Source organism: Choloepus didactylus, chromosome 1 (assembly GCF_015220235.1).
Source record: "Choloepus didactylus isolate mChoDid1 chromosome 1, mChoDid1.pri, whole genome shotgun sequence".
NCBI lineage: Eukaryota > Metazoa > Chordata > Mammalia > Pilosa > Megalonychidae > Choloepus > Choloepus didactylus.
This window is the reverse complement of record NC_051307.1, coordinates 139,077,945-139,103,851: the sequence shown is the minus strand read 5'-3', so window position 1 is coordinate 139,103,851 and position 25,907 is coordinate 139,077,945. Positions and strand designations below refer to the sequence as shown.

Sequence of the window (25,907 nt, the reverse complement as noted above, 5' to 3'; positions counted from 1 at the left end):
TTCTTTTCTCTATGTGCTCTTTAGACTGTTTTATTTCGATGTTTCTGTATTTTAGTTTGCTGATTTTTACAACACCTGTTCAAGTATGCTATTGAATATCTCTAGTATATTTTTTATCTCCATTGTGTTTTTCATCCCCATAAGTTCTGTTATGTTCCTTTTTAAACTTTCTAATTCTTCCTTTTGTTCATGCATGGTCTTCTTGATACCCTTTCATTCTATATCCATATTTTCCTTTAGCTTTTTGAACCCATTTAAGAGATTTATTTGACTGAATGTCTTTGATTAGTTGTTCCAGTGTTGTGCTTCACCTGATGTTTTAATTTGTTGTTTCTTTGTATGACTTGTGTTGATGTTTGGGCATTTGAATATTTTGATGTGGTAACTCTGAAAGTCAGTTTCTTACTCCTGCCTAAGGTTTATTGTAGATTGGCTGTGTGTTAAGGCTCTTCTTCAATGCTTGGCCCAGCTTATACTGAAGCTTTAGAGCAGCCCATGGTTACCCATTTGGTTTTCCTTGGATCTTTGTATGCTTGTATCTTGCCCTGGGTGTCTGCAATAACTTTCAAGGTTACCCTAGTATGCATGACTTTCCTCTCCTGGAGAGAAGTTCCTTTCCTCTGTTCCTCTTCTGAGAGTCCTGAGCTGTTTTCTTTGTTTTTATACAGATATTTCTCTCTGGTGACTGTGATTTGCTTAACTCCTTTCCTGTGCTCTGGATTGCCTTTTCACTCCAGATTTCAGAGCTGAGCCCACACAGCCATACAGCAGCTTAGCTTCTCTTTTCCATCTGGCTCTTCTGCCTTTGGTAACTCCCAAGTAAAGGGATCCTGACCCACAGAGTCAGGTGGGGTCATTGTTCAGAGACACAATTTTTTTATGTACATCAGCAATTAGGGTCCAGGCTGGGAGTGTGCACAGCTTGCCCAAAGTTCCATTGCAGGTTGCTCTAGTTTCAGGGAGCTGCACTGAATATGCATGCACAGATTGCTAGGATGTAGGTGGCTTGGGTCTGTGTGACCTTGGATCCCTGTGCCTGGATTCATATGGAATTCTAAACCTCTGCTGTGGAGGGATCTGTGACCAGTGACCATGCCAGAGGTGTCCAGGCTACAGAGCCATCACTGTATATCTCTTAAACTGTTTGGATTCAAGCATGGAGGTGGTTTTCAGACTGACAAACCTGCCTTGTTGCTCTCCTACCTTTAGGTGCCCCCCCCCTTCAATAAAGTGTTTGTAGAGTTGTTTTCCAGACTTGATAGTCTGCCAGAGTTCCAAGAGAGTTGAATCTGCCATTTTATTTAGATGGAACTAAGGAGAAACTTTCTTCAGGATGTGTTATGCCTGTATCTTGATGACGTCACCCCCAGTTTGTTTTTAAATGACTGTTTCTCCTTCAGTGATGTCTCTTTTGTCTGTCCTTTCCATTCCCAGCTTCTTCCACAGTTCAGGTACTAGTTGTCTCTGATGTGTCTTTTTGTATTGACAACCTAGGGGTTTTCTCTCCCCAGTTTGATCCCTCTTCAAGATAGTATCACCATTTCAAAACCTAGATCATGGTTTCATAGAAAGTTGTGGTCACCTCCTTCCTTTGCTCAGAACACATCAATAATCTCCCATTGTTCACAGAACAGTGCCCAGACTGCTTTACTTGGCATATAACTATTTTTCCAGCTTCATCTTCATAAGACCCTATTTTCCAGTTACTGGATCCTCTCAAACTCTAGTAGGCTTCTCTGTCTCCATGTGTGTGTGTCCAGGCTGTGCTCTGTGACCTCATACTCAGTGTTTAGCCAGTTCATGCTTTATGGTCCAACTGAAAAGTCACTTCTTTGTAGAAGCCCTCCTCAATTCTCTTTCCTCTGTATTCCTATAACACTACGAACTTCTGTCCTATGGCATTTATTTCATTTTGCCTTGTTTTGCAGCTGTTTGCTTCTCTATTTCCCATATTTGGTTGTAAACTTTGTGAAGGGAGAGAATGGGTTTTAAATATCTTTGTGTTCTACCAACAGCTATACCAGTGCCTGGCTTATAACCAGTGCTCAGCAAATACTTAATGAGTGTTATTTTCTGTGCTTGAAATGTGTTTTTAATGTGTTTGCCTTTTGGTCTTTTAGTTTTCACAAGTTACCAATATCAGTCTTAAAAAGCAATAGGACTGTTATCATCCAAGGCACTGGGGAAGGAAGACCAATGGTAGTTTGTACATGGCAAGCAGGTCAGCACAGTAGAAGTAATACGGGATATGGTATCAGAGTTTCATTGAGATTGTTACCAGTTACCAGCTCTGTAATCTTGGACAAGTTACCCAATCTTTCTGAGCCTTTTTCCTCACTTTTAATGTGATGATAACAGTACCTGCCTATTAGAATTGCTATGGGGATTAATTGAGATGATACTTATATTAGATGAATCACCTAGTACAATGCTGGCACAGAACAGGTATTCAGTAAATGGTGGTCATTTACATATTGCCAGCTCCACCCACAGCCTCTGCTCTCAGTAGTCCAGTTTTTTTCATATGACCCTACACGTTCTGAGCTACAACTGACAGGGACAGACAAAGGCAGCCTGTCCATGGAGTAGCAGTCGACCTGAGTCACAGTCTGGCATAAATGGCTTTGCCTAGGTAGGGATGATAATTATTTCCTGCCTTAGGGATTGCATCTAAGGTATTTCTATGTAGGGGTATGGGAACTAAAAATTTAAGGCAAGTTAGAGTTGGGCCCTGAGAGGCTGTGTTGGCCCCATGCAAGGTGAGGTTATGTGTAAGCAGGGGAAGCTGGCAACTGAGAGTAGAAGAGATGCAGAAAGGAGTAGGGATGCTGAGAGAAAGGGGGGGTGGGGGTGGTGGTAGATAAAAGAGAGAGAGAGAAGACAGTCTCTGCTCTCAGTAGTTTTTCAGAAGGTATGGGTGGCCCTGCTTCTTGCCACCAGAAGACAGAGGAGGTGGCATTGTGTATATGTGGGCTTTGATGCTCCTACCTCTTCTGCTCAGGGCTATGACAGTCCAACTAATCTGATAGGCTCAAGCAGGGTGCCTGCAGAGTTGGTGCCTGATGTGGTTCTCCAGACAGGGAGTTACTGAGAAATTGTCTGCAGTGTGACCTGCGAGTATAACTGTCCCTGGACTCTGGATCCTTTTGGCAATGGAAAGGCATGGCAGGGGCAGTGTTTGTTCTCCATATGAGGTTCAAGTTTGGTCACTTGGAGTTCTAGAATACTGGGCACTGGGGTGGTAGATCCTAATCATGGCTCCTATGATGGATAGGAGCTTGGCATTAAGACCTAGAGTAAGCAAGCCAGAGAGCAGGATCTATAAGTTGCACAATTTATATCTCATGTGAAATGAACAAAATGAGGCTGTAAGTGTTGGAAATTTGAGTAACAGAATTAAAATCTTAATTCAGTTTTTCTGTTTAAGCAATGAAACTCTGAGCTTATAAAATCCACCCTGGTTTAATAGTTCAGAAACAATGTTAAGGTTTACCTAAGAGTCCTCTTTACACACCATGGGTTAAGCACCCCCAAAATCTTCCCCATCTCCCCACACACACCCAGAGTGAGGCACAAAACTCTTTACCAGCTTCGTTTCTGATTCTGCCTGGAGAAGAGTTCCTATTTAATTGATTTCTTTTCTTCTTATTCCTTTAGCACCAGAAGTTAGCCTCCTGCAATTTAAAATACATTTGCAACCAAGGTCTGGAAAGAAAATGATATGAAGTTAGCCTTGCTTTGTTTTAAACAGTTATCATTTAGTGTACTTCTGGAGCCTTTTGGCTTCTAGGAAAAACAAAAGTAGGGCATACGTATCAGTGGGTGCAGACTATTGGAGCTCATATAGTGTGACTTATTCCAATTATAATTTTAGTTAAGTTAAAAATGTTTTTTGATATCTGTCCATTCCTCAGCTATACAAGCTAATTATTTACATCCTCTGCTCCAGCTGGTTAATCTGGAGCTGAGGGGAGAAGTCCCATCCTGGGATTCCCTTCTGGTAGTGCTTTACTGCTACACAAAACTGTCTCTCTACCTTGAAAATACCCTCCACCCCCTACACCACCACACTTGAAAGCAAGCACCTCTTCCCATTGGTTGGTCTTGTCTATGTCTTGGGTCCCTGCAGTACCATTTGGATCCTCTGTCAAGCCTAGTTTAAAATTAAAGCAGGATCAAAGTCCTTTAGGCAGATACAACCACCATTTGTAAGATCTTTCCCTCCTCCTTCAAGCTAATCTATATCAGATTATAGGTACTGATTTTTGAATCTGAGATATGTTTGTAAAGCAAAGTATCATTTTTTATATGCTTGAAGAAAAGATATCTAATACCTTCAATTCATTTATTTATTTATTCAGCCAACATTTGAATGCCCACTCCATATACCTCAGTCATCCCATGACATCCTATCGAAGGGTACATGCTTCAGTATGACTTACCACTGAGGATAATTGTTTGATCACTTAGCTGAGGTAGTATTTGCCACTTCTCTGTAAACTTGCTTTTCCCCTCCTTTCTGTACTCTACTCTTTGGAAGCAAGGGATGGGTTGGAGTGGGGGGAGTGGTGGAAGGCAGAAGTACCTACATAAATTATTTGGAGTTCTTCTGTAGAGAGATTTGTCTGTTCTCTCCCATTTATTTATGCAGTCATTTATTTATATCAGTATGGAATCATGGATCTTTATATTTTGTATTATAATCCAATATTATTTTATTTATATTGTCCTCCACATTGTTCCACCTTTGACCGTTGGAGTGCTTTCAGGTTGGCTTCCATATCCCTTTGACACCCCCCCCCCCCCAAACACACACACACACACTTTTTTGGCAGTTTACTTTCTAGCACTGCAAGATGCTCTAGGCTCATCTCATATGTTCCCTGCCCCAGCCCTAGAATCAGACATGTCTCCAAGGAGTGCTGGCTTCTTTTATTTGAGAATGGTATTAGAAACCAAAATCTTGAGTGCTGGGTGCGCTCATTGCTACTAGGGTGTTTGTCACTGCTTCTAGGCCCTGCTAGTGGATAAAGCTAGGAAATATATGTATGTATACTAGCTCATGTGTGTATATATATATATATATATATATATACACACACACACACACATCTGTAGTTATTTCAATATCTTGCTAGCTGTATATATTTTAAGCTAAACATGACTTTTAAGTATCTACACTGTGAAATGGAAAGACACCTTAAGAGGTTTAATGTGTTAAGTACTTTGACTTCTTAGCATAGGATAGAACTGTTTGTTTCATAAGTGGACACATACAGTTCCAAAGAATCCTTCACCTGAAATAATCCACCTATCTCACGTTAAACCACAAATGCACTCTCTCCCTCCCCATTAGAAGGCAACTGCCACCACATTATGGGGCTCCTGTTCTTGGGGTCTCTGGTTGGTGTCAGTTCTCTTCTGGGTTCAAGTCCTCAAAATCTGGTAACCTGAGGATAGCAGCATATTGGTTAAATGAATTAAAGCCTATCCATGTAATGGATCATTAAAATTGATGTTATTGAAAATTGTATTCACAAAAAAATATTTCTTGTGTGTTAAGGGAAAAAAGTTTATAAAATGTGTTAAATGAACCCATATCTGGAAAAATAGGCATATGGAAAAAAACTATAATGATATTCACTAAAATGTTATCAGTGAGGGATTAGAGGATTCTCATTTTTTTCTGTTTATTTGAATTTTCTGAATTCCCCCACTATTAATGCACACGCACAAAATCCTTCCCCATATTAGACACTCCTCTGAGAGGAAGACCTAACAGTTCTTTAATTAGAGTATAATTTTGCTTAACCACTAGCTGAAGAGACCAGGAATAGGAATTTTAAATTAAGTTATGGATTAAGAGTCGTTTTCAGAAGCTGGGGAACATGGGAAAGGACAAGTCTTGATAAAAGCAAAACTTTTATGAAGGGCAAGGGAGCATGAATTCCCCCAGAGCCCAAAAAAACTGAAAAAAGTACAGAAAAGCACTTGCCTGCCAGGAAACCTCTAACCTTGTAGTTTGGCCTGATGCCCATGTTGGACTGTTTTGTTTTGTTTTGTTTTTTAACAGTTTTATTCTCACACCATACAGTCCATACAAAGTGTACAATCAGTGGCTCTTGGTGTAGTCACAAAGTTGACTGGGTGTTTTGGGTTTTTTGTTTGTTTGTTTTTTTCGAAGATTTTTTTTTTTTTAATTTTTTTTTTTTATTGAGATATATTCACATACCACGCAGTCATACAAAACAAATCAAACTTTCGATTGTTCACAGTACCATTACATAGTTGTACATTCATCACCTAAATCAATCCCTGACACCTTCATTAGCACACACACAAAAATAACAAGAATAATAATTAGAGTGAAAAAGAGCAATTGAAGTAAAAAAGAACACTGGGTACCATTGTCTGTTTGTTTCCTTCCCCTATTTTTCTACTCATCCATCCATAAACTAGACAAAGTGGAGTGTGGTCCTTATGGCTTTCCCAATCCCATTGTCATCCCTCATAAGCTACATTTTTATACAACTGTCTTCAAGATTCATGGGTTCTGGGTTGTAGTTTGATAGTTTCAGGTATCCACCACCAGCTACCCCAATTCTTTGGAACCTAAAAAGGGTTGTCTAAAGTGTGCATAAGAGTGCCCACCAGAGTGACCTCTCGGCTCCTTTTGGATTCTCTCTGCTACTGAAGCTTATTTCATTTCCTTTCACATCCCCCTTTTGGTCAAGAAGATGTTCTCCGTCCCACGATGCCAGGTCTACATTCCTCCCCAGGAGTCATATTCCACGTTGCCAGGGAGATTCACTCCCCTGGGTGTCTGATCCCACGTAGCGGGGAGGGCAGTGATTTCACCTTTCAAGTTGGCTTAGCTAGAGAGAGAGGGCCACATCTGAGCAACAAAGAGGCATTCAGGAGGAGGCTCTTAGGCACAATTATAGGGAAGCCTAGCCTCTGCTTTGCAGCAACCGTCTTCCCAAGGGTAAAACCTATGGTAGAGGGCTCAACCCATCAAACCACCAGTCCCCTATATCTGTGGTCATGTTAGCAACCATCGAGGTGGGGTAGGCAAATACCCCTGCATTCTCCACAGGCTCCTCAAGGGGGTACTACATCTTTTTTTCCTTGTTTTTCTTTTTTTTTTTTTTTTTAACTTTCCCTTCGTTTTTTTTTTTTTTGTACTTTCGATTGTTTACAGTACCATTACATAGTTGTACATTCATCACCTAAATCAATCCCTGACACCTTCATTAGCACACACACAAAAATAACAAGAATAATAATTAGAGTGAAAAAGAGCAATTGAAGTAAAAAAGAACACTGGGTACCTTTGTCTCTTTGTTTGCTTCCCCTACTTTTCTACACATCCATCCATAAACTAGACAAAGTGGAGTTTGGTCCTTATGGCATTCCCAATCCCACTATCACCCCTCATAAGATACATTTTTATACAACTGTCTTCGAGATTCATGGGTTCTGGGTTGTAGTTTAATAGTTTCAGGTATCCACCACCAGCTACCCCAATTCTTTAGAACCTAAAAAAGGTTGTCTAAAGTGTGCGTAAGAGTGCCCACCAGAGTGATCTCTCGGCTCGTTTTGGAATCTCTCTGCCACTGAAGCTTATTTCATTTCCTTTCACATCCCCCTTTTGGTCAAGAAGATGTTCTCCATCCCACGATGCCGGGTCTACATTCCTCCCCGGGAGTCATATTCCACGTTGCCAGGGAGATTCACTTCCCTGGGTGTCTGATCCCACGTAGGGGGGAGGGCAGTGATTTCATCTTTCAAGTTGGCTTAGCCAGAGAGAGAGGGCCACATCTGAGCAACAAAGAGGCATTCAGGAGGAGACTCTTAGGCACAAATACAGGGAGGCCTAGCCTCTCCTTTGCAGCAAACGTCTTCCCAAGGGTAAAACTTATGGTAGAGGGCTCAACCCATCAAACCACCAGTCCCCTATGTCTGTGGTCATGTTAGCAACCATGGAGGTGGGGTAGGCGAATACCCCTGCATTCTCCACAGGCTCCTCAAGGGGGCAATACATCTTTTTTTTTTTTTTTTTTTCCTTGTTTGTCTTTTTTCTTTTTTTTTTTTTTAACTTTCCCTTCTTTTTTAAATCAACTGTATGAAAAAAAAAAGTTAAAAAGAAAACAAACATACAATAAAAGAACATTTCAAAGAGACCATAACAAGGGAGTAAGAAAAAGACAACTAACCTAAGATAACTGCTTAACTTCCAACATGTTCCTACTTTACCCCAAGAAAGTTACCTAATATAGCAACATTTCTGTGAACTTGTTCCTACTATATCCATCAGAAATTAACAGACCATAGTCATTCCTGGGCATTCCCAGAACGTTAAATAGCTTATCTGTCCTTCTTGGATTATTGTTCCCCCTTCCTTAATTGCTCTCTATTGCTAGTTCCCCTACATTCTACATTATAGACCATTTGTTTTACATTTTTCAAAGTTCACATTAGTGGTAGCATATAATATTTCTCTTTTTGTGCCTGGCTTATTTCGCTCAGGATTATGTCTTCAAGGTTCATCCATGTTGTCATATGTTTCACGAGATCCTTCCTTCTTACTGCCGTGTAGTATTCCATCGTGTGTATATACCACATTTTATTTATCCACTCATCTGTTGAAGGACATTTGGGTTGTTTCCATCTCTTGGCAATTGTGAATAATGCTGCTATGAACATTGGAGTGCAGATATCTGTTTGTGTCACTGCTTTCCGACCTTCTGGGTATATACCGAGAAGTGCAATCGCTGGATCGAATGGTAACTCTGTATCTAGTTTTCTAAGGAACTGCCAGACTGACTTCCAGAGTGGCTGAACCATTATACAGTCCCACCAACAATGAATAAGAGTTCCAATTTCTCCACATCCCCTCCAGCATTTGTAGTTTCCTGTTTGTTTAATGGCAGCCATTCTAACCGGTGTTAGATGGTATCTCATTGTGGTCTTAATTTGCATCTCTCTAATAGCTAGTGAAGCTGAACATTTTTTCATGTGTTTCTTGGCCATTTGTATTTCCTCTTCACAGAACTGTCTTTTCATATCTTTGGCCCATTTTATAATTGGGCTGTCTGTACTATTGTCATTGAGTTGTAGGATTTCTTTATATATGCAAGATATCAGTCTTTTGTCAGATACATGGTTTCCAAAAAGTTTTTCCCATTGAGTTGGCTGCCTCTTTACCTTTTTGAGAAATTCCTTTGAGGTGCAGAAACTTCTAAGCTTGAGGAGTTCCCATTTATCTATTTTTTCTTTTGTTGCTTGTGCTTTGGGTGTAAAGTCTAGGAAGTGGCCGCCTAATACAAGGTCTTGAAGATGTTTTCCTACATTATCTTCTAGGAGTTTTATGGTACTTTCTTTTATATTGAGATCTTTGGTCCATTTTGAGTTAATTTTTGTGTAGGGGGTGAGGTAGGGGTCCTCTTTCATTCTTTTGGATATGGATATCCAACTCTCCCAGCCCCATTTGTTGAAAAGACCATTATGACTCAGTTCATTGACTTTGGGGGCCTTATCAAAGATCAGTCGGCCATAGATCAGAGGGTCTATCTCTGAATTCTCAATTCGATTCCATTGATCTATATGTCTATCTTTGTGCCAGTACCACGCTGTTTTGGCAACTGTGGCTTTATAATAAGCTTCAAAGTCAGGGAGTGTTAGTCCTCCCACTTCGTTTTTCTTTTTTAGAGTGTCTTTAGCAATTCGAGGCATCTTCCCTTTCCAAATAAATTTGATAACTAGCTTTTCCAAGTCTGCAAAGTAGGTTGTTGGAATTTTGATTGGGATTGCATTGAATCTGTAGATGAGTTTGGGTAGAATTGACATCTTAATGACATTTAGTCTTCCTATCCATGAACATGGAATATTTTTCCATCTTTTAAGGTCCCCTTCTATTTCTTTTAGTAGAGTTATGTAGTTTTCTTCGTATAGGTCTTTTACATCTTTGGTTAAGTTTATTCCTAGGTACTTGATTTTTTTAGTTGCTATTGAAAATGGTATCTTTTTCTTGAGTGTCTCTTCAGTTTGTTCATTTCTAGCATATAGAAACATTACTGACTTATGTGCATTAATCTTGTATCCTACTTTGCTAAATTTGTTTATTAGCTCTAGTAGCTGTATCGTCGATTTCTCAGGGTTTTCTAGATATAAGATCATATCATCTGCAAACAATGACAGTTTTACTTCTTCTTTTCCAATTTGGATGCCTTTTATTTCTTTGTCTTGCCGGATTGCCCTGGCTAGCACTTCCAGCACAATGTTGAATAACAGTGGTGACAGCGGGCATCCTTGTCTTGTTCCTGATCTTAGAGGGAAGGCTTTCAGTCTCTCACCATTGAGTACTATGCTGGCTGTGGGTTTTTCATATATGCTCTTTATCATGTTGAGGAAGTTTCCTTCAATTCCTACCTTTTGAAGTGTTTTTATCAAAAAGGGATGTTGGATTTTGTCAAATGCTTTTTCAGCATCTATTGAGATGATCAATTGATTTTTCCCTTTTGACTTGTTAATGTGTTGTAATACATTGATTGATTGTCTTATGTTGAACCATCCTTGCATGCCTGGAATGAACCCCACTTGGTCATGGTGTATGATTTTTTTAATGTGTCTTTGGATTCGATTTGCAAGTATTTTGTTGAGGATTTTTGCATCTATATTCATTAGGGAGATTGGCCGGTAGTTTTCCTTTTTTGTAACATCTTTGCCTGGTTTTGGTATTAGATTGATGTTAGCTTCATAAAATGAGTTAGGTAGTGTTCCATTTTCTTCAATGTTTTGAAAGAGTTTGAGTAAGATTGGTGTCAGTTCTTTCTGGAAAGTTCGGTAGAATTCCCCTGTGAAGCCATCTGGCCCTGGGCATTTATTTGTGGGAAGATTTTTGATGACTGATTGGATCTCTTTGCTTGTGATGGGTTGGTTGAGGTCTTCTGTTTCTTCTCTGGTCAGTCTAGGTTGTTCATATGTTTCCAGGAAATTGTCCATTTCCTCTACATTATCCAGTTTGTTGCCATACAGTTGTTCATAATATCCTCTTATAATTTTTTAAATTTCTTCAGGATCTGCAGTTATGTCACCTTTTTCATTCATTATTTTGTTTATATGGGTCTTCTCTCTCTTTGATTTTGTCAGTCTAGCTAGGGGCTTGTCAATCTTGTTGATCTTCTCAAAGAACAAACTTTTGGTGATATTTATCCTCTCTATTGTTTTTTTTGTTCTCTATATCATTTATTTCAGCTTTAATCCTTGTTATTTCTTTTCTTGTACTTGGTTTAGGATTGGTTTGCTGTTCATTTTCTAGCTTCTTCAGTTGATCCATTAGTTCTTTGATTTTGGCTCTTTCTTCCTTTTTAATATATGCATTTAGTGCTATAAATTTCCCCCTTAGCACTGCTTTTGCTGCATCCCATAGGTTTTGGTATGTTGTGTTCTCATTTTCATTCATCTCTATATATTTAGCAATTTCTCTTGCTATTTCTTCTTTAACCCACTGATTGTTTAGGAGTGTGTTGTTTAACCTCCAGGTATTTGTGAATTTTCTAAGTCTCTGATGGTTATTGACTTCTAATTGTATTCCATTGTGGTCAGAGAATGTGCTTTGAATAATTTCAATCTTTTTAAATTTATTGAGGCTTGTTTTATGTCCCAGCATATGATCTATTCTGGAGAAAGTTCCGTGAGCACTAGAAAAGTATGTGTATCCTGGTGATTTGGGATGTAATGTCCTGTATATGTCTGTTAAATCTAATTCATTTATCAGATTGTTTAGGTTTTCAATTTCCTTATTGGTCTTCTGTCTGGTTGATCTACCTATAGGAGAGAGTGATGTGTTGAAGTCTCCCACAATTATTGTGGAAACATCAATTGCTTCCTTTAGTTTTGCCAGTGTTTCTCTCATGTATTTTGTGGCACCTTGATTGGGTGCATAGACATTTACGATTGTTATTTCTTCTTGTTGAATTGCCCCTTTTATTAGTATGTAGTGGCCTTCTTTGTCTCTCAAAACATCCCTGCATTTAAAGTCTATTTTATCTGAGATTAATATTGCTACACCTGCTTTCTTTTGGCTGTAGCATGCATGAAATATTTTTTTCCATCCTTTCACTTTCAGTTTCTTTGTGTCCCTGTGTCTAAGATGAGTCTCTTGTATGCAACATATTGATGGTTAACTTTTTTTGATCCATTCTGTGAATCTATATCTTTTAATTGGGGAGTTTAATCCATTTACATTCAACGTTATAACCGTGAAGGCATTTCTTGAATCAGCCATCTTATCCTTTGGTTTATATTTGTCATATTTTTCCCCTCTCTATATTAATATCCTTTATTGTACCCATACCGTATCTCTTTAGTACTGAACCTTTCTCCAAGTCTCTCTGTCCTTTCTTTGTTTCTCTGTCTGTAGGGCTCCCTTTAGTATCTCCAGTAGGGCAGGTCTCTTGTTAGCAAATTCTCTCAGCATTTGTTTGTCTGTGAAAAATTTAAGCTCTCCCTCAAATTTGAAGGAGAGCTTTGCTGGATAAAGTATTCTTGGTTGGAAATTTTTCTCACTCAGAATTTTAAATATATCGTGCCACTGCCTTCTTGCCTCCATGGTGGCTGCTGAGTAGTCACTACTTAGTCTTATGCTGTTTCCTTTGTATGTGGTGAATTGCTTTTCTCTTGCTGCTTTCAGAACTTGCTCCTTCTCTTCTATGTTTGACAGTGTGATCAGAATATGTCTCGGAGTGGGTTTATTTGGATTTATTCTATTTGGAGTTTGCTGAGCATTTATGATTTGTGTATTTATGTTGTTTAGAAGATTTGGGAAGTTTTCCCCAACAATTTCTTTGAATTCGCTTTCTAGACCTTTACCCTTTTCTTCCCCTTCTGGAACACCAATGAGTCTTATATTCGGACGTTTCATATGATCTATCATATCCCTGAGGTCCATTTCGATTTTTTCAATTTTTTTCCCCATTCTTTCTTTTATGCTTTCATTTTCCATTCTGTCATCTTCCAGGTCACTGATTCGTTGTTCAACTTCCTCTAGTCTTGTACTATGAGTGTCCAGAATCTTTTTAATTTGGTCAGCAGTTTCTTTAATTTCCATAAGATCATCCATTTTTTTATTTAGTCTTGCAATGTCTTCTTTATGCTCTTCTAGGGTCTTCTTGATCTCCTTTGTATCCGTACTATGGTCTCATTGTTCATCTTTAGTTCTTTGAGTAGCTGCTCTAGGTGCTGTGTCTCTTCTGGTATTTTGATTTGGGTGCTTGGGCTTGGGTTATCCATATCGTCTGGTTTTTTCATATGCTTTATAATTTTCTGTTGTTTTTGGCCTCGTGGCATTTGCTGAACTTGATTGGGTTCTTTTAGGATCTGTAGACCAATTGAAGTCCTTATCTCTAATTTATCAGATCTACAGCTTCGTGGAGTACACTTTCTCTAACTAACCAGCAGGTGGCGTCCACGTGCCACCTGTTCTCCACAAGCCAGTTCTCCCCTGCTTAGCCTTTTTGGTGAGTGGGGGAGTGAGTCTTGTGGGGTCCAATTGGTGTACCAAGCTTGCGTGTGTAGTTGGTGTTGCCTGCCCTGTATATGGGGCGTGTTTCTGGGCAGTCAGGGAGGGGGGGTGGCTCTAACAATCAAATCTCCCTGGTGATCCTAGAGTTGTAAAGCTGCTGCAATAGTCTAATCCTTCAGTTCAGTCCTGCCACAGTTTGTCTCTGCCACTGACCCACAAGTCCTTGGTATTGGCGTATGGCTCCTGAGACTTGCAAGTGGGCCCCTCTTCCAGGCTGTGCACCCCGGGTCCTCTGTTGAGGGATGCCTGTGCTATGTCACAGGTGAGTGCCGTCCCCCCAGGGCAGTTCTGGGCTGCTGGGCTGTGTAGGGAGTCTCCCAGTCTGCTGAAATGATGGCTGAATGGGGCTTTGTTAATTCACACTGCTCCACCTTCCCAACTCTGGGAGAATCAGCTGAGGTTGCAGGGAAGGCTAATGTCCACACCCAGTTTTGTGGTGTGTGCCTGTTATTTGAAGCCCTTCCCTCACACTGGGTTGTCTGGGGCAGCTTTGGGCTATGGGGCTGGTGACGGGCAGGAGTGTTTCCTGTCCACCAGGATGATGGCTGTGAGCAGACACCCCCCTTTTCTTGGGAAGTTGTGGTGTTTAGTGAATTTTCTCAGCCAGTGGATTATTGCCTTTTGTCTCAGAGCTCTCTTAGTTTTGCTCTTGTCTTGACGTGCCCAAATTGCAAGTCTTTGAAGCTTTCTGTATTGGGCTTCTTAGAGTAATTGTTTTAGAAAAAGAAAAAAGGATTAAAAAAAAGGGCCCTCCTCAGAGATCTAATGGGTTATTGAAGTGCTAAGAGACAAAGCAATTAGGACCATTAAGGAAAGGTCCACAGGGCAGAGAGATCAGCTTTTATTCGGGATTTGCATATGAGCCTCAGGGCGTGAGCTCTGCCCTTCCCCTTTCTATGTTCACCAGAACTCCAAAAATCCTCTGCTTTTATTTTGGAGTTTTTCCTGTTGTTTTTTTCTATGCCTGTCTCCTCTCTGCTGGGCTGGCTGCTCTCAGATTCTCTGGTGTCTGGTCTCAGTCTATCTACGGTTGGAGTTTGGATCAGTAGAATGAGTTTCTGATAAGAGCCGCCACTGCAGTTCTCCCTTCTCCTTCTGGGAGCTGACAGCCCCTCCTCCCACGGGACTTAGCCTGGCAGGGAGGGGTGCGGGTCCCCTGGCCACAAAAACTTACAGATTTCGCTGATCTCAGCAGTTCCACATTTTTATGAGTGTTGTATGAAGTTTGCCCAAAGTCAGATTGCTCTGTGTTGTCCAGTCCACGCAGTTCCTGGCTTTCTCCCAAGATTTTTTTTTTGAAATGGTGTGCTAACATGAAATTTTACATATATATTCTGCAGCTGCATTAAATGGTTTTTTAAAAAAATTCAGTTTTGAGATATATTCACATACCATACAATCATCTGTGGTGTACAATCAACCGTTCACAGTACCATCATATAGTTGTGCATTTTTTGAACATTTTCTTTATACCAGAAAAAGTAAAAATAAGAATAAAAATAAAAGTAAAAGCACCCAAATCATCCCCCTCACCCTATTTTTTTAATTAAATTCAGTTTTATTGAGATATATTCACATACCATATCCATGATATACAATCAACTATTCATAGCACCATTATATGGTTATACATTCATCACCCCAAACTATTTTTGAACATTTTCTTTATACCAGAAAAAATAAAAATAAAAAATAAAAGTAAAAATGACACCCAGATCATCCCCCCCATCCCACCTTATTTTTCATTTAGTTTTTGTCCCCATTTTTCTACTCATCCATCCATACACTGGATAAAGGGAGTGCTATCCCCAAGTTCTTCACAGTACACCATAACCCATCGTAAACTACATTGTTATACTATCATCTTCAAGAGTCAAGGCTACTGGGTTGGAGTTTGATAGTTTCAGGTGTTTACTTCTAGCTATTCCACTACATTAAAACCTAAAAAGGGTTATCTATATAATGTGTATAAGAATGTCCACCAGAGTGACCTCTCGACTCCATTTGAAATCTCTCAGCCAGTGATACTTTATTTTGTTTCATTTTGCATCCCCCTTTTGGTCAAGAAGATGTTCATTTAGTTTTTGTCTCCATTTTTCTACTCATCCATTCATACACTGGATAAAAGGAGTGTGATCCACAAGGCTTGACTCGTGTTTTAAATTAAGTATACCTAATGAACTTGGGCACCTTACAAGGACAAATGAGCTCCATGTTATTTGACTTAAGTAAACATAAATCCTTAACTGGAAGCCAGATGACAATGGGTACTGGATTAGAGTGGGGAAAACCATGAATTAACAGCCTATGGAAGATACAGCTCAGGTCTCCAGGAGACTTGAATGTCCATTCTGTAGAAGATAAACAGTGATTTTCGTAAGGTGCACATAAGGATGCTTACACATAATGAAGTACTTTGGCATGCATTGTTTTATCTTTGGTTACATTGTTTTTTTTGACTTTTAATATTGAGTCACTGTTGTAATTAATATGAAGTTAATAAGGTACCTTTCCAGAAGAGTTTATTTGGAAAATTTACCCAAATCTACCTGAGCCTGGGAAAACTTTTTTCTATCCCAAATGTCAATGTTTTCGTTGAATAAGAAGAAAAGAAAGGGAAGCTTTCATAATTTCCCAAAAAATTATTTTTAAAATTCCTTAGGTGCTGCTTCTGGCCCTCCTGACTCCTTTATGTTTTATATTCATGATGAGATTTTAAATCAAGATTTACATGAAGATTTAAAAATATTTTCTGTATCACAAATTTCAGCTGAGCACTCATTAAGAACAAGTGCTAGAAAACTTGTAGACTCCATCTCACCTCCATCATTCTTTGGAATAGACTGGGAAAAGTGGATGAACCAGTAGTTAAAAGAAGCTGAAGAGGTGAAACCAATTGTAAAGGAGATAAAGCATGGCTAAGTGGCTCCACCAGGCAGTAGATATGTAGCTTTGGACTTAATTACATGACCTCATAGAATCTCACAACAACTCTATGAAATAGGTATCTCCAGTTTACTGATGAGGAACAGGCACTGAGTACAAAGGCAGTAGAGAAGAGCCTGGGTTAAAGAAAGTTCTGTATTAGTGTTGGTTAAATACATACATTAAAAGAGTTACTGAAAGACTTAGGAATAAGCCCGTTGAGACCATACCTTGTGTATGACCTTGTCTGCTTCAAAATCATATTTCTGAATCTTTCAGTCTCTGAGGAATAAAAAATAATTAATGCCAAGTTATTTTTTCAGATTAATAATTAAATTCAAAGCCTCAGCTGTTCTTTGGCCACTGGATACCACACTTATTAAATACATTCTTAAAAAAATGTCAAGTTCAGGGTCTAGAACTGCAGGAGGGAAGAGGATAACCTCTCCCCCAAATCTGATCTTGGCTTAATATCAACTGACCCAGGTATTGTAGACAAATGTAATGTACATTCCAAATATTTTGTTAACAATAGTCTATGACTAGGGGATTGCTAGGGAAGGATATTCTATGAAATCCAACTGCTGGTTCCTATTATTTGTGAAGCCATTTTTTTCTAGTCTATGGAGCTAATTTTTTTTCCATTGAAAATTAAGAAAATAAGGGATCTGAGGAATGTTTTTGCCTCCCTATTTTAAGTAGCAATTTTTAACTTTGGCAAATTTACTCATATTTTTGAAATTTCAAAAGCTGAGATGATTTATTTTAGAAAGTATATTGATATATGGATAATTAGTACTTACCTTTAGAAAGCAGTTCAATTTTATCTGTCTTTTCCTTTCTCCCTCACTACTTTTCTCTATTTCTCCTTTCCTGGACTGTCTTCCCTATGCATACCAGATACATAATCTATTTTAAAAATTACTCCTGCGTGTTTATTGAAAAGTGTGTTTCTTGGTCCTAATTCAATTGGGACATTTCACAGTTTTCTTTGTAATGAAGAAAAACTTTATAATAGACTTTTAAGTAATTATACATACCCTCTTTAAGTTTATGTAATGATTCACAGACACATAGATCCTTGAATTATTTAAAGATGATCATGATAGGAGTATTAATAATACAAGATACGAGAAAACCTCATAGTCCATCCATAGAATGAGCAAACAAAACGAGTTCATGAGTAATCCAGTATATTCGTAGATATTCAAAAAAATGAAGAACTCTATGTGCTGATATGGAAAATAACAATCATTTGGAAAGTGCATATATAATTATGTAAATGCCTAGAAAAAAGAACTATAAAATGTCTAAAGTAGTTACCTTTCAAGTTACAGGTAGGTCAGTGGAGGAAGGAGGGAACTTAGAATTTCAGTATTTTACTCTGTTCTGTATGTTAAAATCTTTCAAGAGAATAAATTAATGTATTATTCATATTTCTGTATTATTATTTTTTAAGTCTGTACTAGGGATAAAATGTTCCTTACATTTTATGTAGATGGACAGAATATTGCAAGATTCTGAGGAGAAGTTTCTCTTCCTTTTGAAATCTTTTTTCGCATTCTTGTTTCTGAGCAGTTTTGGTATATATGCCATTCTTCTCCAGTGGCTTTTGTCATTTTCTACCTTGAAGAGAGTACTGTTAACATTTCCTCAAAAGTCTTTTGGGAGCTGAACATCAGTCAATCAATATCATATTAAAGAATGTATTTACATATCAGTTAGTAATGCTAAAAAATAAGAACTTCCTTCAGTACATTTTCAAATTGCATGTAAAAGAATGTTTAATTGAGATTGCTCCAGGTTGGAGCTTGGTGATGCCCTAATCAGCCCAGTCTAACCCAAAACACAAGTTCAGGTGTGGAATCTCCTCTTTGTCTCCTACACTTTGCAGTTTTGGAGAGTTTTTAAACTTCCCTATGTCCAAAGGCATTTGGACAGCAGCATCTTGCTAAGGTAGCTAAGTCACAGCTTGTGGGATGATGTAAGTCATTTGCTGTTGAGATGACTGGAAGGTTGGTGGCTGGGTTTCTGAGCACAGGCAATTCAATGCTTTTACTCCAGAAGGGTCAATCACTGGCAAGTTAACCACAAGCTGTGGGGTCGGAGCCCAATGTCTGGCCCATCAGAGCCTATAGGCCCTGGAAGTGACTCGTGTTGCTGTCCACCTGCCATGCTCACTCTGGCCCTTCTCCTCAGCAGGCTCACTTTCCCATCTTCATGGGGGATGGAATATTTAGTAGCCACATCCTTAAATGTGTAATCCCTCCTCACTCTGCCTCTCCTTCTTTATCCCTCTTAAAAGCTTGGTGTCCACCTTACTAGCAATTTACGGTTTCACTCTTTCAAGTGTTAGCTCCAAGTAATGACCACAAGAGCAGGAAACTAGTCTTATTTATACTCTATCTTTAGTATTTGATTTGTGGGCACTCAGTGGTTGTGAAAACAGGTCGGGTCTGGGGGCGGGGGGTAGGAAGGAAAGAGAATGAGAAGGAAGGAAAGGTTTCTTTTGATTTCTTTGGCTCTTACATGTCTGATACTGCTTTTCTCTTGCTCCTTGCCCTTTCTCATGACATTTTTGATAACCTTTACATGTGTCTGAAATTTTTCTTCTCTCTCCCTATATCTACATTTCTTTCTGTTTTAATTCTCAATGTCTACATCAATTCTGTGTTTTGGAGTTTTCTCTTTCTATGTGACAAACTTTTGGTCTGTCTCACCCTTGTATCTGTTAGTTTTTTTTTTTTTAAACTATAACATCAGACCTCATAGGAATTGCATCATCTGAGCACCCACAGGGGCAGGGCCCACTGATCCAACAGGTTTAAGAAACTAGTTCTTTCCTAACCTTGTCCTTATGAATCCAACTTTGCCATTTAGGTTTTGTCTTGAGAGTTTCTCTCTAGGCTCTTTGATAGTCACCCTAGAACTTTTCCAATTACCATCAGCAAAGAAAGCAATATGTTCAGTGGTGCAGTTCCTCATCTGGTGTGGCACTAATTAGCTGGTGCCCATTTGAATTGAAACCATTCAAATTTCGCCCTACTGTTTGACTCCAGCCTCCTCATTAATTGCCCAAAAGCTCTTCCAGTTACTATCACCATTTCTTCACTCAATATAGACACTACTTGGTTTATCTCTATTAACTAAGATTGGTCAACCAAGCCTTATCCTACTACAGTTTCACTCCAGACCTCTCTGTGGTCTGTCCTGTGTTCCTCTAATTGTGATAAGCAGGGATGCTAACTTTTCCAGGGTCCAGTCCATACTACTGTGGGCCCCACCTGTATCTCTGGATTCAAGCATACTGTTGTAAAGCAGCAACCCCAGAACCCAATTCTCAGCCCTAATTAAAGGCTGAAGAGGACTCCTGTCTAATGCCCCAGCCTCTGTCCTTACATTCCTACTTGTTCCATGGTCAAAAATCAACCTACCATAGTTAACCCTTGTCAGTTCAGTGTTCCTTAGTCTTGTTTAGAGTCCAAACTCTGGCCACTGTCTCAATAGATCCAGTGGTGATACTTAATAGGGGGTAGAACTAGGTACACATTATCTAGCAGGTTCTCCCTTTTGTTGTACTTTCTTATCTCATTGCGTTTTGACACTCACATCTCTTTCAATCCCTTTCTCTCCATGGGTTTTGGAAGTGACACCAGAGAATCTCCCCTTAGAGTAAAACAAGTTGCGGTCCCCTCAAATTCAACAGAACAGTTCCTAATGTTCTGATTCCAGCTTTATAGAGAAGATCAGCTCTCTAAAAATCAGTCTTGGACAACTTCATGCTTCAACGGTTTCTTATGGTTCTCTGACTATGTGTCTTATTCCACTCCCGCCTTGCCCCTCACTTTATCATGAGCCAATAAAAAACCCAGGCACTCCATCTCCCTTTCCCAACCCAAGCCATAATTGCTGAGTCTGCAATTATTCTATGGTCCTTCCATTCCACAAAGCTGCCTCATAACGCTTGAGAAGCTCTGCTCTCTTAAAGAGAAAACCCTAAAGATTCTCAAACACCAACCCCCTATACCCCGTTCTAAGACTGGCAATACTTTTCCTCCTGTAAAGTGGGAGGCTCCTTAACTACACCTTGTGCAATGTATCATTTTCTTTGTCCTTAATAATCTAGCTTAGCCCTGATAGTTTTTCTTCCCTGCACAGAAAAGAGCCACTTAGAAATCTCAGATCTCAAGGATAAATGCCACCTACAGCAGCCAGAGCCGAAGCAGTTGCTTAAGGAAGTGTCTTGTGCACACACCCACCTACCCCTCAGTTGTGAAGTGAATTGAGATTAGAAGATTTTGCAACAAACTCAATATTTGCCATAAATCACCTTCCCTCTGAAAGTGTTATCACACTCTGTGGGTCTGATCAACCATCCTATGTCTAGCTCCAACCATGGTTTCAGCCAAACTCCATGTGATGGTTAGGTTCATGTGTCAACTTGGCCAAGTGATACTGCCCAGTTGTCTGGTCAAGCAAGCACTGGCCTAACCATTACTGCAAGGACATTTGTGGCTCGTTTATTAAATCATCAAGTCAGTTGGCTGCAGCTGTGACTGATTACATCAACAAAAGGCCTTGTCTTCCACAGTGAAAGTGCAGTCAGCTGGATTTAATCCAATCAGTTGAAGACTCTTAAGTGAGATAGATAGAGGACCGTCACTTCTTTGGCTAGCCAGCAAAGCGTTTCCTGAGGAGTTCATCGAACACCTTCACTGGAGTTGCCAGTTTGCTGCCTGCCTTATGGAATTTGGACTCGTGCATCCCCACAGTTGTGTGAGACACTTTTATAAAATCTTATATTTAGATATCTCTTGTTGATTCTGGTTCCCTAGAGAGCCCTAACTAATGCACTCTATAACTTTTCTTAGTAGGATATTCTTTCTCCCCTACCCCCACCTCAGCTGCCAAATTACTGTTAATTTAAAAAAAAAGAAAATTGGTAATCTCTACCCTGCCCATTATCCCAATAGGAAACATGACTATGAAGCTCACCAGAAATATCAAGCCCTGCTCTTCTTCAGTCCCAAAGCCTGGAGTGTTCTTTGTGTCTTACATCTCCCTAGCTTCTGAGCAGGAGTCAAAGAGCTTCTGTCAGTTTTCAGAGCTTCCAGGCAGGGGTTTCAAAACTTCTGTCAGGGTTTTTCTGGTTTCCAGGCAGGGATTCTAAGAGTTCCTTTTAAGGTTTTCAGAGACACCAGGCAGGGCCTCCCTGTCAGAATTCCCAGGGATTTCTAGCAGGGGGTGCTGGGGAGCAGGAGCTCATTCATCAAAGAAATTTTCAGCAGCTGCAGTCCTCAGCCAGCTGGCTCAGTTAATTCATTCGGCAAACATTTAAGGGGACCCTACCAAAACTGTTTCTGAGGTGTTTTATGAGCCATCTCCAAACCCTTCACAATACCTCCTGGAAGAACGCTATCCTTGGAAAGTTGGTTTCCAACACGTAGGCCTCTTTCCAATTCCCTCAGGTACCAAATTTTTCTGACTGCTGGGTTCAAGCAGGCCCCATAGCTCTGTACTCCAATTTTGCCTTTGCATGGTCAGGGATAACTCCTAGCAGGTATCCTGACTGTAGCCCCAGTCCACACTGCTTCACAGGAGTTTATTCAGCCTATTCTGGAGTGGTCTTAGGGGAACAATGACTCTTTAAAGTTTCTTTTAACTGTTTAATTGTTATTGTTCTCTGATCCAGCAGAAAAGATCCCCAGGTTATCCTTGCCTCTTGGGAACTATCATATAGATATACTCCAGGGTCCATAGGGTAGAGCTCAAGAAAACAATGATGGAATCCCAGGATCTGTAGAGATCTCGGAAGTGTAGGAATCCAGAGGTCATTCAGCCAATCACCAGTTCTACTTAGTCCCACCCATTTGGCCTACTTACTTCCTATCTCATTTTTCTGGTCTGGGTGTGGAATCCTGCTAGTAGCCACACCAAGTGAGTGGATCCTTTGAAAGGACACACTGTTATCCAAAGCTATTGTTCACTGTGCTCATGTGAAAACAAGATTCTTATATAGTGCTAAAATAAAAAAAGCAAAATACAAAATTTTATCTACCCCAGCATAATGCTTGGATAAAAATGTAGATGCAGACTAGATCTGGAAGAGAATACAAGCACTGAAACAGTGTGTTAGGGAGGTGGGTTTGTGACTGATTTTTCTTTGTATTTTTTATGGTTGACTTTTCATTAATTTATACAAAACTACACAACCTTTTCAGAAAAAAAAAAACTAAAATGAAAATAACTGGGAGGGAGAAAGAATTAGAACAGAAGGGAAAGAAAGGTTAGGAGAAATGTGGGAAGATCTTGTAACTCCTGCAGCTTTGCAAACCCAGAGACCTGGTGGCATAGCTGTGAAGTAGTCAGAACACCAGCCTAGCCTTGGAAGATGTGAATTTGAGCCCCAGCTATGTGAGAAAGAAAAAAGCAGCCCATGATAATTATCAGCTGAGAGCTGGGCTTACACTTACTGCTAGGCTGTGGTGTTCTGTTGACTATAAACAATTTCACAGAACACCAGTGTTTTAGTTCCCTAAAGCTGTCAAAATCAATATACCAGAAATGGATTGGCTGTTAGGATGGGGATTTATTAACTTAAAAGTTTACAGTTCTGAGGCTGTGAAAATGTCAAAATCAAGGCGTCATCAGGATGATACCTTCTTCCTGAAGAAAGGCTGCTGGTGATCTGGGACTCGTCTGTCACACTGGGAAGGCACATAGTGGCGTCTGCTGGTCTCTCCCTTCTCTCCCGGGTTTCACTGCTTCCAGTTTCTGGCTTCAATGGCTTCCTCTCTGAGCTTCTGCTTGTTTCTCCTTTTTAGCTTCTGTGTCTCTTAGCTTCTGTGTGAGTCCTCTCTCAACTTCTTAGAAAGGACTCCAGTAAGAGGATTAAGACCCACTGGAGCAGGCCTCAATTGAAATAACCTAATCAAGAGGTCCCACCTACAATAAATCTACACCCACAGAATGGATTAGCTTTAATAGCATATTTTCTGGGGTACATACAGCTTTAAACCATCACAATCAGCATCTGAAAAGGTTATTCTTGTGTCCATGATGGAGACAAAAACAAGACCACTCTGTGGTCATATCTGAACACAGACAAAAGTAAGAATAGTGTGCAAAATGCAAAAAAGCAAACCTCCTCTTCACCTAGCTGACATGAGTGACCACTGTGTTTTTGCAAATTACAGTATTAGTTAGCCCTGCTCTGTTCCTTCTGCTTGCCAGAAAATTACCAGCATGTCTAATTATAGAATTGCCCCCACTATCTCAGAGCACCCAATCCAGAACAAAAGCATGCTTCACTGAATCTTCCCCAAAGCACCTAACACAAGCCCAAATCATACACTAAGCCCCATCTAACTTCCCTTTACTGAAACATCCCACGGTTTCCCATGCTTGCAAAATGTACACTAAATCCAGCTTTGTTCAATTACAGATGTGTGCCTATTGGTTTTTGGCGCAGTTTACTTGCTCTTGAACAAGGCATTCAACCTTGCCATACCTTGTATCTATTCAATGCATATGGAAGTACAGTGTAAAATGTTATATACTCGGTCTGCTGGCATTGAAACTAGGAAAAATAACCAAGAATGGCTGTGGAAGGACTTCAATCCATAATAAAGAGATGTCAAATCTTAGAAGAGCAAAATTTTAAAGAAGAAGATTTTGGTCTGTTTCAGTTAGCAGGCCAAAGGTGTATAGATGAAGGATATACAGATCAACTGTTAGAAATTATTCAAAATGAAAAGAATATGGCCATCATTAAGAATATGGGCTGGAATCTTGTTGGTCCTGTTGTTCAGTGCCTTTTGTGGAATGATAAGGAAGATGATAAAAGAAAAGATTATTTTCTGATGCTTAATTTATTGGTAAAGTTATGTAATCCAAAGAAATTAGTGTTGGGTTTGCTTAACTGATTGAAGAATCCTCTGGAAAACAGATATCCCAAATTATTATTCTTTTACTTCAGCCATTACAGACAGTGATTCAGAAACTTCATAACAACAAGGCATATTCAGCTAGATTAGCATTGTCTACCCTTTGGAATCAGCTGTCTCTTCTTCCTGTTCCATACTCGAAAGGAAAATGCAAACAGATGGCTATGGCCTTTGTCAGTACTGTAAGGCCTTAATAGAGTTCACTAAACCTTTTGTGGAAGAAGTCATTGATGACAAAGAAAACTCACTGGAAAATGAAAAGTTAAAGGCTGAATTACTGAAATTTTGTTCCAAAAGCTTGAAATACCCTTTGTTGACAGCACAATTCCTTGAACAGCTGAAGAAGCTGAAAATGATCCTTTAAGGTGTTTTGCATCTGAAATCATAGGTTTTTTTAATCAGCAATGGGAGACCTTTTCCCCAAAGTGATTTTTAATCATAGAAGGAAAAAAAGAACTTGGAATTATCTTGAATTTGAGGAAGAAGAAAACAAACAATTAGCAGACTCTATGGCTTCTCTGGCATATCTAAAGTATTTGTACTGTGCATCGGTATTGATCAGCTTCTACTGGTGTTCAGTCCATTGTACCTCTTGCAACTTAATATGGGGCATGTTGAAGTCTTTTTACAAAGAACAGAAGAGTCTGTTCTCACCAAAGGATTGAATCTGTTGGAGAATGATTTATTGAGAATGGAAGACAACAGTCTACTTCATCAGTGTTTAGAAATAAAAGAGTTTTCTTACTGTACCTCAGGGTTTAGTGAAAGTAATGACACTGCCCCATTGAGACGTTGAGGAAAAAGAGTTTAGCTGTGCTTCAGCTATATATTAACAAGTTGGATTCACAAGCAAGTATACATTGTTTAGGTGCTTATTGAATACAAGTAATCATTCAGGTGTGGAAGCCTTTATTATTCAAAATATCAAAAATCAAATTGATGTATCATTGAAGAGAACACCTAACAACAAATGGTTTACAGGACTACAGCTGATTCCCCTTCTAGATTTGGCACTCTTTCTTCCAGAGGGTGCTGAAACAGATTTACTGCAAAACTCAGATAGGATCATGACATCATTAAATTTATTGAGGTATTTGGTTATCAAAGATAATGAAAATGACTGTCATACTGAATTATGGACAGAACTTGGAAAGATTGAGAATAATTTTTTAAAGCCACTCCATACAGGACTTAATATGTCAAAAGCACACCATGAAGCAGAAATTAAAAATAGCCAAGAAAATAGCCAAGAAGTCCAGAAGTGTAAAGATCTTTGTTCTATAACAGTAGGTGGAGAGGAGATCCCTAACATACCTCCTGAAATGCAGCTTAAGGTACTACATTCAGCTCTTTTTACATTTAATTTGATTGAAAGTGTGCTGGCTCGGGTAGAAGAACTCATTGAGATAAAAACAAAGTCTACCTGTGAAGAACATATTGGGATAAAGTGA

At 39.5% G+C, this 25,907-nt stretch overlaps 1 pseudogene; it reads left to right on the top strand.

The window, feature by feature from the left end:
- Positions 1–24,090: 24,090 nt before the first annotated feature.
- On the top strand, positions 24,091–25,907 carry LOC119527412 (annotated as a pseudogene).